This window comes from Oryx dammah, unplaced genomic scaffold, assembly GCF_014754425.2.
Source record: "Oryx dammah isolate SB20612 unplaced genomic scaffold, SCBI_Odam_1.1 HiC_scaffold_4, whole genome shotgun sequence".
Classification (NCBI taxonomy): Eukaryota; Metazoa; Chordata; class Mammalia; order Artiodactyla; family Bovidae; genus Oryx; species Oryx dammah.
The window spans coordinates 62,928,614-62,939,928 of NW_024070188.1; the positions used below are offsets into that span (position 1 = coordinate 62,928,614).

Genomic DNA, 11,315 nt, shown 5'->3' on the forward strand with positions numbered 1-11,315 from the left:
TACATAAGATCAAGGACCCTGTCTTACACAGTGGAGGATCTCAACCTCTTAGAAAAGTATCTGGTACAGACTTGGCACTCAGTAAACATTTCCTGAATAGATGGATGAGCTCTGGAGGCCTCATTTTCTTTTTGAGTTTATTTATTTTTAATTTAAGGATAATTGCTTTATAATATTTGTTTCTGCCAAACATTAACATGAATCAGCTATAGGTATATGTATGTCCCCTCCCTCTTGAACCTCCTTTCCAGCTCCCTCCCCACCCCACCCCTCTAGGCCGTTACAGAGCCCTAGTGTGTGTTCCCTGAGTCATACAAAAATATGGAGTCCTTCATGAATTTGCATAGGGGCCATGCTAGTTTTCTCTGTATCGTTCCAGTTTTAGTATATGTGCTGCTGAAATGAGCATCCTCATTTTCTTATTCTGTGACCTAAAGGTAAAACATACAGCCCTGTTTCATAGAGTTGTTATGAGGATTAAATATGAAAAAATTCTAAGAGATCAATAAATGTTAGCAACTGTTATTATTACCAATACTACTTCTAGTAACAGTTATACTAGTAGTACCGCTATTCTTTCAACAGCCCTTATGAGGTAGTTAAAATTATCTAGAATTTACAAATAAGGAAATGAAGATTAGACATTCAAACAGCCTATGTTAAGATCACTTAGTATGCCTTACAGCTTGAAATTAAGAGTGAGGAGTTGAAAATGACTGAAGAGCTCATTTCTTAGTGATTAGAAGAAAGGTGTTTCCGATGGCATTACCAAGCTTTGGACAGAGGGACTCTAAGGGGAAGAGATATGTTATGCTGAGCAGGTATCTGGATATCCAAGGTTTGATGCCTAGTAAACTATCGGGGATAGAAGTCTCACTCGTGTGAGAGGTCAGTTTTAGATTTGTGTATCCAAGAATATAACTTCTCCATTGTGATCATAATACCATTATCTAGAAAGCTGTTCATTTAGTGTTGGCAGAAACACACACGTACTCCTTGAGGTCAAAAGACAGTGCCAGCTCCTCAGACGGGCCCCTCTCTCTTACCTACCCTGCCCCCTACTGGAATTCCCTTCTGTGTTTTCTAATCCTAGATCCTTCCTCACAGCATCCTGTATTCCTTTTGGATGCTCACTTTGTGGGCCTCAAGCATTAACTTCAGGACCCAGAAGCAGGCCTTTGAGATCTGATGTTGTATCATGCTTGGGTGATGTGAATTTTTTGGAGTAAAAAAACAAAGTAGGATACCAAAAACTCTTTCTCGTCTTATATTGATATCTTTAAAAATAGCTAAAATTGGTCTAGCACTTACCATATGCCAGGGACTATTCTAAATACTTTAGATGAATATATAAAATGTTTGTTTTAGGGAATAAGGAAAAGAAAAGTGATGAATAAAAGAGACAGAACAAAGACTATAAGGCTGATGGATAAAGAAGATGGATAAGGCATTGTTTTATGGCTCATAGTAAAGAATCTGCCTGCAATGTGAGAGACCTGGGTTCAATCTCTGGTTTGGGAAGATCCCCTGGAGAAGAGAACTGGCTACCCACTTCACTATTCTGGTCTAGAGAATTCCATACATATATACATACAGGTCAAAAAACATATATAACCAACATCCCAAAGACCCATCCTGTGTTCCCTCCCTTCTCTGAGACAGACAAGGAAGCTGCCTCTTTGGCAGCGTCAAACAAAAGCCACTGAATATTAGGAACCTTGGGCATTGTCTAGTCGACATGCCTCCCCCTCATTTTGAGTTCAGAGGGGAAATGACTTGTTCAAGATCACACAGAGAGTTACAGAATCTGAATCTCCTCTTTCTACTGGTCCATGGGGTCACAAAGAGTTGGACACAACTGAGCAACTTTCACGTCCACACACTTTAGAATCAAGCACTTCAAGGAAGAGATGGTCAACAGCCTCAGGTCTCTCTTAAATTGGAGTAAGAAAATTAGGTTCATATTTAACTTCAGAAAAGTGTTTATGTAGAGAACTTAGAACTCAGATTACTAGCAAAATGAGGGAGGAAGTATAAACAGACAGTACAAAGAGTCTTCCACACATTTGACAGCAAACAGAAGTAGGCAAGAGGCATGATTGCTAGAGAAGACAGCAACGTAAAGGGAAATATTTGCTCAATTTGAGAGACCTATAAGTTTTGAAAGGTAGAATGCAAGAAGCAAAAGAGGTGGGAGAAGAGAAAAGATATGGAAAGGGGAGGGGAATAATGATGGGTGCAAAACACCCTTCAGCATTGATCTGAGACCAAACAAAGCTGAGGTTCTTAAGATGGAATGCATTATGGAGTCACTTGGGAGCCTTAAAAACAATCAGTGCCTGGATCCCACCTCCAGAGCTTCTGATTTAACTGGCCTGGGAGTGCCTGGGCATCAAAACATGTAATATTTCCTAATTGAGTCTAACATACAGCCAAGTTTAGGAACTGCTAATCCAGGACTCAAGAGACTCTCTCCTCTTTGAATCTGAAAATAAGAACTAAGAAAATGATGTAAAGATAGATCATTTGAATTGAAGACAAGTTTAACTGATGAAACTCACACATGTTGGCTTGGATCATCTTAGTAAAAAAAAAGAAAATTAAACAGGTGGTTTGATTATCAGTGGAGTGGGAAGAAGGAAGTTTGAAGACAGAGGCTCCTCAAATAGCTATCATGAGGAGCACATGGAAGAGACTCCTGCAGCAGAGGAGTGACGGACAACATGGAATAATGATGTTGCTGTGCCTGGGTATTTGTTGAGCCAGGATTTCACACAGATTGGTCCTCTCATAGCTGGGCTTCATAGACTGATGGAGATGTAGAGGGTGATGGAGGGTGATCCACGGGCTCAGGAAGGTCAAAGGAAGGAATCAATTGACCATAGAGTCCAGTGTTGGGCTATGGTTGGTTAGGAAACAAGCTGAGTAGATTTGGACAGTGGGAGAGAAGACCTGTAAGGTTGTGGTTAGAGAAAGGAACATTAGCAACTGAAATCCCAATTGGAAAATAATCCTTCAGGATCTATACCTCTTAGTGAGCATTAAAAATATTAAAAATTCAAGTATCATGTTTCCTCCACAATTCAAGGAGGCTTGGTGAAAGGAACAATGGACACAAATTCTCAGATCAGTCATTAGACAGAGCTCTGCCAACAGCCAGTCCCTCTGTCCATCTTCGGGGCTCAGTATATACCAGGAAGAGGCTTACTGTGATAACTTCTCAGGATTTGTATACCTGAATCACTACATCAGCTTGTCAGGTTGCTTAGCTATACATATCACACACCAATAAAAATATCTTTCCTTACCATGAGTTTCTGTTACTCCACCCCTCCCAACAGTTTTTTGATGTCTTCTCTCTCCTCCATACTCCCATCCCCCAAATGGCTGTCATAATCTTGATTTTAGAAACAGGCATCTTGAGGGGAAAAACCTCAAGGTTCCCATTTGTTTTCTAGCATTAAACTAGCAAAAAAATTTACTGGCAATTCGTTTAAAGAGGTGGAGCCTTATTAAAACCAAAAACAAGTGGCTCATGGGAAACCTTTTGTGCACTTAAGCATAACTCCTCATTTGTGTCAGCCAAAAGTTGTACTGACTTATATTGTCCTGTGTTTTAACCAAATGTAAGTATCACATAATCATTACCAGTTTCACAATTTTCTTCTTTTTGTCTGTTACTGAAAAGTTGAGTTTAAGGTAAAACTTCAACCTGCAAAGTGAGCAGGGCCAACTAGTCCTCTCTCAGATGACCTGCTTGTTTCATTTGAAATGAAACTCACTTTTGCTCTTAATTCTTTCTCCTTCTCTCCTCTCCCCTACTCTCACCTATTACCTGGAAATGTCATTCAGGTCAGAGTTCTCAGATGCAATGTGGGATGGTTATCTTCCAGACCAGGTGGCGAGGTATTTGAAACTGTACGGTACTGTGGCTGCAGTGTTTAGACACAGGTGTATAAAGGAGAAGCATCTTATGACAGAATCTTACGGCAGTTTAAGGCAGACTTCGCAGAAATTTTGAGTTGCTTAGTCACAAGTGAGCTTGGTTATAAAAGTAGAATGTGTGTGTGTGAGTGTGTGCTTAGTCATTCAGTCATGTCCAATTCTTTGCGACCCCAAGGACTGTAGCCCACCAGGCTCCTCTGACCTTGGGGTTCTCCAGGCAAGAATACTGGAATGGGCAGCCATGTTGTCCTCCAGGGGATCTATTTTAGAGCCAAGTCACCAGGTGGACATCACTGGGATTCATGTTTGGCAGCTTGCTGGAGCAACAGATTCTCACCTTGTCAAGGAGAAGGATTCATGCTCAACCACGAAATATCTAGGGGACTCCCCTCTCCCCATGCTAGTTGTTGTCTTCTTTGTATCCATTCATTGAGAAATTAGTCAATCAGCGCTCAGTCACTCAGTTATATCTGACTGTTTGTGACCCTCTGGACTGTAGCCCACCAGACTCCTCTGTCCACGGAATTTTCCAAGCAAGAATACTGGAATGGGCAGCCATGTTGTCCTCCAGGGGATCTCCCTGACCCAAGGCATGAACCTGATCCAAGGACTGAACCCAAGGATTTACCCAAGGATTGAATCTTGGGTCAGGGAGAATCTCCCACATCTCCTGCATGGTCAGGTGGATTCTTACCACTGCATCTTCTGGGAAGCAATTGAGAAACACATAATGATAAAAACCCACTAGGAATCACTAAAATACATTGTCTTAGTCCATTCCAGCTGCTATAACAGAATACACAGACTGGGTGCCTTAAATCACAAGCATTTATTTCTCTTAGCTCTTGAGACTACAAGTCTGAGATCAGGGTGCCCACATGGTTGTGTTCTTAATGAAGTACTTCCTCTTAAATGTCCCGTCATCTGGCAGAGAAAGAGGGAAAAAGAACTAACTCTCTTCCTCTTTAAGGATGCTAATCCCATTGTGGGGCTCCACCCTTAGACCTAAACCCCCAAAGGCCTCACCTCCAAATACCATCACCTTTGGGCTTCAACAGATGGATGGGAGGAGGGGGACATAAACCTTCAGTTCACAGCGTGCACCTGCCCCCATTCCCTCACAAGCCCATCCCCTTGCCTGTTCTCCCAGGCCCTAACTGGAGATTGCTTCCTGCTTGCCCAATGGCTATGGGCCAGCTCTGATCCTGGCAGACAGCCACCTTCTCTGACCTCCAATGGGATGCAAACACACCTTCTCCAGCAAGGCCTGAACCCCTTCTTCCAAGGTGTCTTTCCATGGGTCCTCTTTCTCAGCCCTATGATGCCCTTTAAAGTTCTTTTTACATCTTTGCAGTTACTCTTCTATCGTAGTTTAATAACTCTTTGTAATAAACATCCCCTGCTTTACATTACTGTGTGGTTTCTATCTCTTGGTTGAACCAACATTAACACAAGTTCTTTTGGAAAAGTAATGGCACATACGTGCATGAGATAATCAATCCACAAACAATAGCTGGAATAGAAAAGAACTCCTAACTTTCTCACAGCCACTATCTATAATCTTCCAGGTGTCCTCAGTCAGTAGGTTGCGAGACCCTGGGCTAGAACTTCAGGTTGGCAGAAACAAAAGCAGAATCCTGGAGCTATTCAGAGAATGACATGAATGCCCCCGGGGTGGGGTGGGGAAGCTTCCAGCGTTAAGGAACCATGTTGATGTTCATGGTCAGCCTTGCCTCCTCCTCTTGATCCAGAATCTATGAACATCATAAAGATGAAATGTCTCTTGGATTGAAGAGGTGGGAGAAGAGAACTGGGTCTACTCTGTCCGGATGAGTTCAGGCCTTGGACAGGGTGAAGCCTGCAGGTGGGGGAGGAGAGGCAGCAGCAAACCTAATAGTGAAAATCTGAGACAGGCTGGGGATCAAAGGGCAGAGTGACATCAGCCATCTGTCAAGCACCTGATTGACAGGTGAGCCTCTAAAGCAGGGGGTACCAGGCAAACTGCTGGAGAGTACTCAGTATACAAGTGGAGCAAGCATGCCTGGAAAACAGGTCCTCTGACTCCTAAATAGGATTGCTGTTTATCACACTGCTCATCCTAACAGGGCTTACTATTAGGGACAGAACAGAAGGTTTCCATCATTTCTGATGTTCTGGAACAGATTAAATAGTATAGAAATCATCTTTTTTCAGAAGATATTTATGGAATTTGTTTTTCAAAATATCCAGATCTGGCTTTAGGAGGATTAGAGTTAAGGAAATATTTTAAATTCCTCTTTGGTTTTCCACCTAATTGATTTGGTGAGGTTTTTTTAAAGCCATTCCCTGAGTCAATTTTGGTGATTCAAAATTCCTGAAAAAGACTATTGATTTTAATCAAAATATTCAATTTCTTTACTTAGTGTTGTAAAGAGTATTTAATTTCTATAAAGTGAAAGTTGCTCAGTTGTATCCAACTTTTGCAGCCTGTATACAGTCCATGGAATGTTCCAGGCCAGAATACTGGAGTGGGTAGCTGGTCCCCAGGGGATCTTCCCAACCCAGGTCTCTCACGTTGCAGGGAAATTCTTTACCAGCGGAGCCACTAGGGAAGCCCAAGAATACTGGAGTGGGTAGCCTATCCCTTCTCCAGAGAATCTTTCCAACCCAGGAATCTGGCGTCTCCTACATTGTAGGCGGATTCTTTACCAGCTGGGTTACCAGGGAATCCCATTTAATTTTTAAGTATCCTCTATATCATCTGTGGTTAAAATCTAGTTCCCACACTAAATGATGTTATTGTGTTTTTCTCCTTTCCTTCATGGTCACAGATGCCAAGGATTTGCTTATTCAATATCTTTTTGTAGAAGCACCTCTGTATTTTCCATGCCAATTCTGTTGTCCATTTCTTTCTTTCTTTCTCTTTTATTTTTAATTTAATAGGAGAAGTGTTACAGGGAATCTCAGGTGCAGAGATATGAGTTAATCATACTTCCTTCTATATGACTCACTTTTACAATTGTTCTGTACTGAACTCTCTATTTCAGTTCTTTTATTTATTTTCTACTTTACTGTAACCCATACTCTCATTCCTTTCCTCTAAATAGACTTCTTCCAGTTCTCAGATCAGTATCTTTTCTAGAAAAATGTAATGTCTTTTTAAACTTATTTTAGCCTGTAATTTTGGAATTATTGATATTGCATGTTTCTATTAAGTTCTTATTGCTGCCATAACAAATTATTTCAAACTCAGTGGCTTAAAACAACAAAATCATCATTTTACTGTCCTGGAGATTAGGAGTTCAAAGTTAACATCAACTACCACCTAAACTCCTTGGTCTAAAATCAAGGGGTTGCCAGGGTTGGGTTTCCCAAAGGTTCTGAGAGAAGAATCTTGTTTCCTTGACATTTTCGTCTCTAGAGGATAAATAGGTTCAGGACTCCTTCCTTGCTTCTCTCCAATCTCTTGCTTCCTTATCACATCTCCTATTCCTAACTGTTAGCCCACTGCCTCCCTCTGATAAGGACTCCTGTTATTGCACTGGCCCACCTGGATAATGCAGGCTACTCTCCCTCCATTAACATTACTTGATCCCATTTGCACAGATTCTGGGGATTAGAACCTGGCCATCCTCAGAGGACCATTTTTCAGCCTGCAACAGTGCTCATCTAATTCATCTCTTCTAACCACTGTGTAGTACTCATGGCATGTATGCACATCCCTCACCTATCCGTGCTCCTAGAGATGAACCCTGTTACTATTTACATCTCTTCAATAAATATACTCTAACAAGTCCCCTTAAGAATCTGTGAGAGATTTCTCAAGGCTCTATAGAGGGACAAGGAGGGTGAAAGGAGCTGATACAAATTACCAACCCCTACCCTCTGGAATGGTACAAGGGTCTAGAAAGGTATCAATACAAATCCCATATAAAGACTTTAAATTTTTTTTTAATTTAATTGGAGGCTAATTACTTTACAATATTGTAATGTATATGTAAATGTATTATACATTATGTATGCATTATACAATATGTATTTTTGAGTGCACTGTATCTTTGTTGCTACACACAGGCTTTCTCTAGTTGCAGCAAGTGGAGGCTACTCTCTAGTTGTGGCGCTCGAGCTTTTCACTGCAGTGGCTTCTCTCGCTGTGGAAGCACGGGCTCTAGAGCACAGGCTCAGTAGTTGTGGCACACAGGCTTAGCCGCCCTGAGGTATGTGGGATCCTCCCAGGGATCGAACCTGTGTCCCCTGCATTGGCAGGCAGACTGTTAACACTAGATCGCCAGGGAAGTCCCCCATGTAAAGATTTTTGCCAATTCCACCTTGGTAGGAGATTTGAAAACAATTTTCCCTACAGGACAAAAATTTCATGCTATAGCCCCAGAAGTGTTACTAATTGCAGTGTGCAGACAGGCCATTTCTCCATCTCCAAATAGATGGAGAGCATCTATTGCTCTCCACCTGTAGTGCAAGGAGTTTCTTATTCCCCACATATCCCTGCTAACACTTGGTAATACCTTTGTAAGGTCAGGCCAGTCAAGATGGCTGTTCTCTTGCTCTCTGCACATCTGCTCCAGCAGACCCTGCTTCATTCACTTGCCTATCCAATACTCTCGGTTATAGGGCTTAATTAGTCACTGCCTTTCTGCTTGCCCCCTGCCCCAGCCACTGGTTTCCCTGGTAATTGATGAGCTAATCTGATGTCAATTCCATCTATAAAGGGAGCCTCCTCCTCCCCCATGTATCGAAGATGGCTGTCATTTTCTGCTTGCTGTCTGCTGGTCACAGTGGGATTTCAACTCAGGACCCTTTTGCTCAGGACATGGAAGATTCCCCTGTCCAATAAACGGTTGATGTCTCTGTTGCCATCTCTGGGTTCTTTCTCTGGTCATAAGGTTGGGCAACCATAAGGCTTGCAAGCCTGCAGGGTGCGGCCCAACAACCTGATTTTCTAATAATTTACTATTTTATGGGAGTTAATGTATTCTCATTATTGTCATCAAGTTTCTATAATAATTAGTGAGGTTGACCATCTGTTGATATGCTTATTATCGATTCTGCTTTTTACTACTAGGAATCTTCACTCATTTTCTTCCAGGGTATTTCATTTGTGGTGGTTGATTTTCTTGTTTTTATCCATTTTCCAGAATTCATTGTTTTCTCGATTCATTACTTGTCAGTTATAAATACTGCAAATACCTTCTCTCAATATATTATGCATCTCAACTTTTCTATGTTGCCTTTTATTTAATAGAAATCTTTAATTTTGACATAGTCAAACTCACTCACTTTTTACCTTAGAGTACAAGTACTTGCTTTCTAACTCTTTAATTTTTAAATTTATTTTCATTTCTTCCTTCTTTTTATTATTTGTTTACTCTTTTTTCTCTAGAATATTGAGCTAAATGCCTACATAATTTTCATCTTTCAGTTTTTAATCAGTGAATATTAGTTAATATTCCTTTGGTGAGAAATGTTTTTGAATTTGACAAACTGTAAGTAAAATTTTGTTGTATTTTGCTTCAATCTTTAACCAAATATTTTTTCTGCTTTGAGCTATTTCCCATCCACTACTTTGCAGATGTCAGGTGCACTCCCATAGTTATATTTTATTATAACTGGGCAAAATATATCACTGGAATATTACAAAATATATTACTGGAAATTGTAATCTTCATGTCATAAAGAGGAAAAGTAGAGTATCCACTAGCAAGTAAAAAAAATTGCAAGTACAAGTCAACCCCAGTCATTTCTTCCTATTGTAATTTCACTTTCTTTTTCTAAGTTGTTAAATCTTAAAACTTGAAGCGTTGGTTTTATTTTGTATAATAATGATTTGTGGGAACACTTAAAATCATTTGATATAGAAACAGTAAGATTAGAAAAGGAAATTGAAAGTCATTTTGTAAGTTTGCTGCTGCTGCTGCTGCTAAGTCACTTCAGTCGTGTCCGACTCTGTGCGACCCCATAGACGGCAGCCCACCAGGCTCCCCCGTCCCTGGGATTCTCCAGGCAAGGACACTGGAGTGGGTTGCCATTTCCTTCTCCAATGCATGAAAGTGAAAAGTGAAAGTGAAGTCGCTCAGTTATGTCTGACCCTCAGCGACCCCATGGACTGCAGCCTACCAGGTTCCTCCCTCCATGGGATTTTTCCAGGCAAGAGTACTGGAGTGGGGTGCCATTGCCTTCTCCGTTTGTAAGCTTAATGTCATACAATTTTTTAATCATTGTAGGGAGGATAAGCTCATTTATACAGAACGCGTATTTCAGCCAATGAAGCAGATACAAACTGCAGCTGTAAGAAAACAAAATATAGATGCTGAACTATATTTTGTTCGTTTGTTCAACAAATATTAAAGGCCTATCACGTGCCACTGTTCTGAACACTGGGAATACAGCAGTTAACACTGGGAATACAGCAGGTAAGATCGACACTCGAATGGAGCTTTGGAGTGAGAGATGCTGTAATAAAGAAATAAAATGGTAAATAAAGTAATTTTAGTTCAGGTATTTCCCAGGAAAAAGATAAAACGTGGTGGCCTGTGAGCCAGTAACTTACCGATAAGAAGTAGCCTTCCGTCCACACGGTGATGTACCTGGGCGGAGCCACAGGAAAGGCACATGAGCCCCGTAAGGCCCTGCTCTTTATCCAGAAGGCAAACAGACTCTGGCTCGTTAGCATGGACAGCTAGGAATGAGAAAAACTGTTCCACAGGCTTGTTCATCACAAAACTCATTACACAAACAGGATTGACTGTTACACTCTTCTGTCACAATAAGAGATGCAACAGGGAGAGGTAATCTTTTCGCAGGAAGGCTAATTCTGGAAAGAGTGTTGGATTGTTTTGTTTGTTTTTGGAAGGCATGGGGAAAAAAGTAGTCCAGACAGAATAGACTTCTCAGTGATGATAGCCACTTCTCAGGGCTGTTGGAAGGGTAACCACAACCCACCTCTCAACACAGGATTTCAAACATTCCCCATACAGCACATTTCTTCTACCCCAAACTTTTCATCCTATCAGGGGGGTTCCTTCTCAGTTCTTCCCCCTCCATGTCCAGCCCAGCTAGCTCTAGGCTTTCACATACCTAGTCTTTCCCCAGGCATCTAAATCTCTTCTATTTCTTACCGGAACAGTGTATTTCCACCCAATCCAACATCCCTCTTAACTCCTAGGCTTACATCTAAACCTCGGCAAAAGAGGCAGCCACTTCAGATACTAAGGCCTCCCATTAGAAGGCAGTGACAAGTTAGGAGAACAAAACCCTTTTCACTTTTATCTCCTATTGTGCTTTGGCATTGTATTTTCAATAACAACTGGTGTGTGTGTGTGTGTGTGTGTTTCAGGTTTTAGAAGCTATATAGCCAGCATGCGTTACAGTTACTT

At 41.2% G+C, this 11,315-nt stretch overlaps 1 pseudogene; it reads right to left on the reverse strand.

Moving 5' to 3' along the window:
* Window positions 1-315: 315 nt before the first annotated feature.
* On the reverse strand, window positions 316-409 carry LOC120863144 (annotated as a pseudogene).
* Window positions 410-11,315: the final 10,906 nt, after the last annotated feature.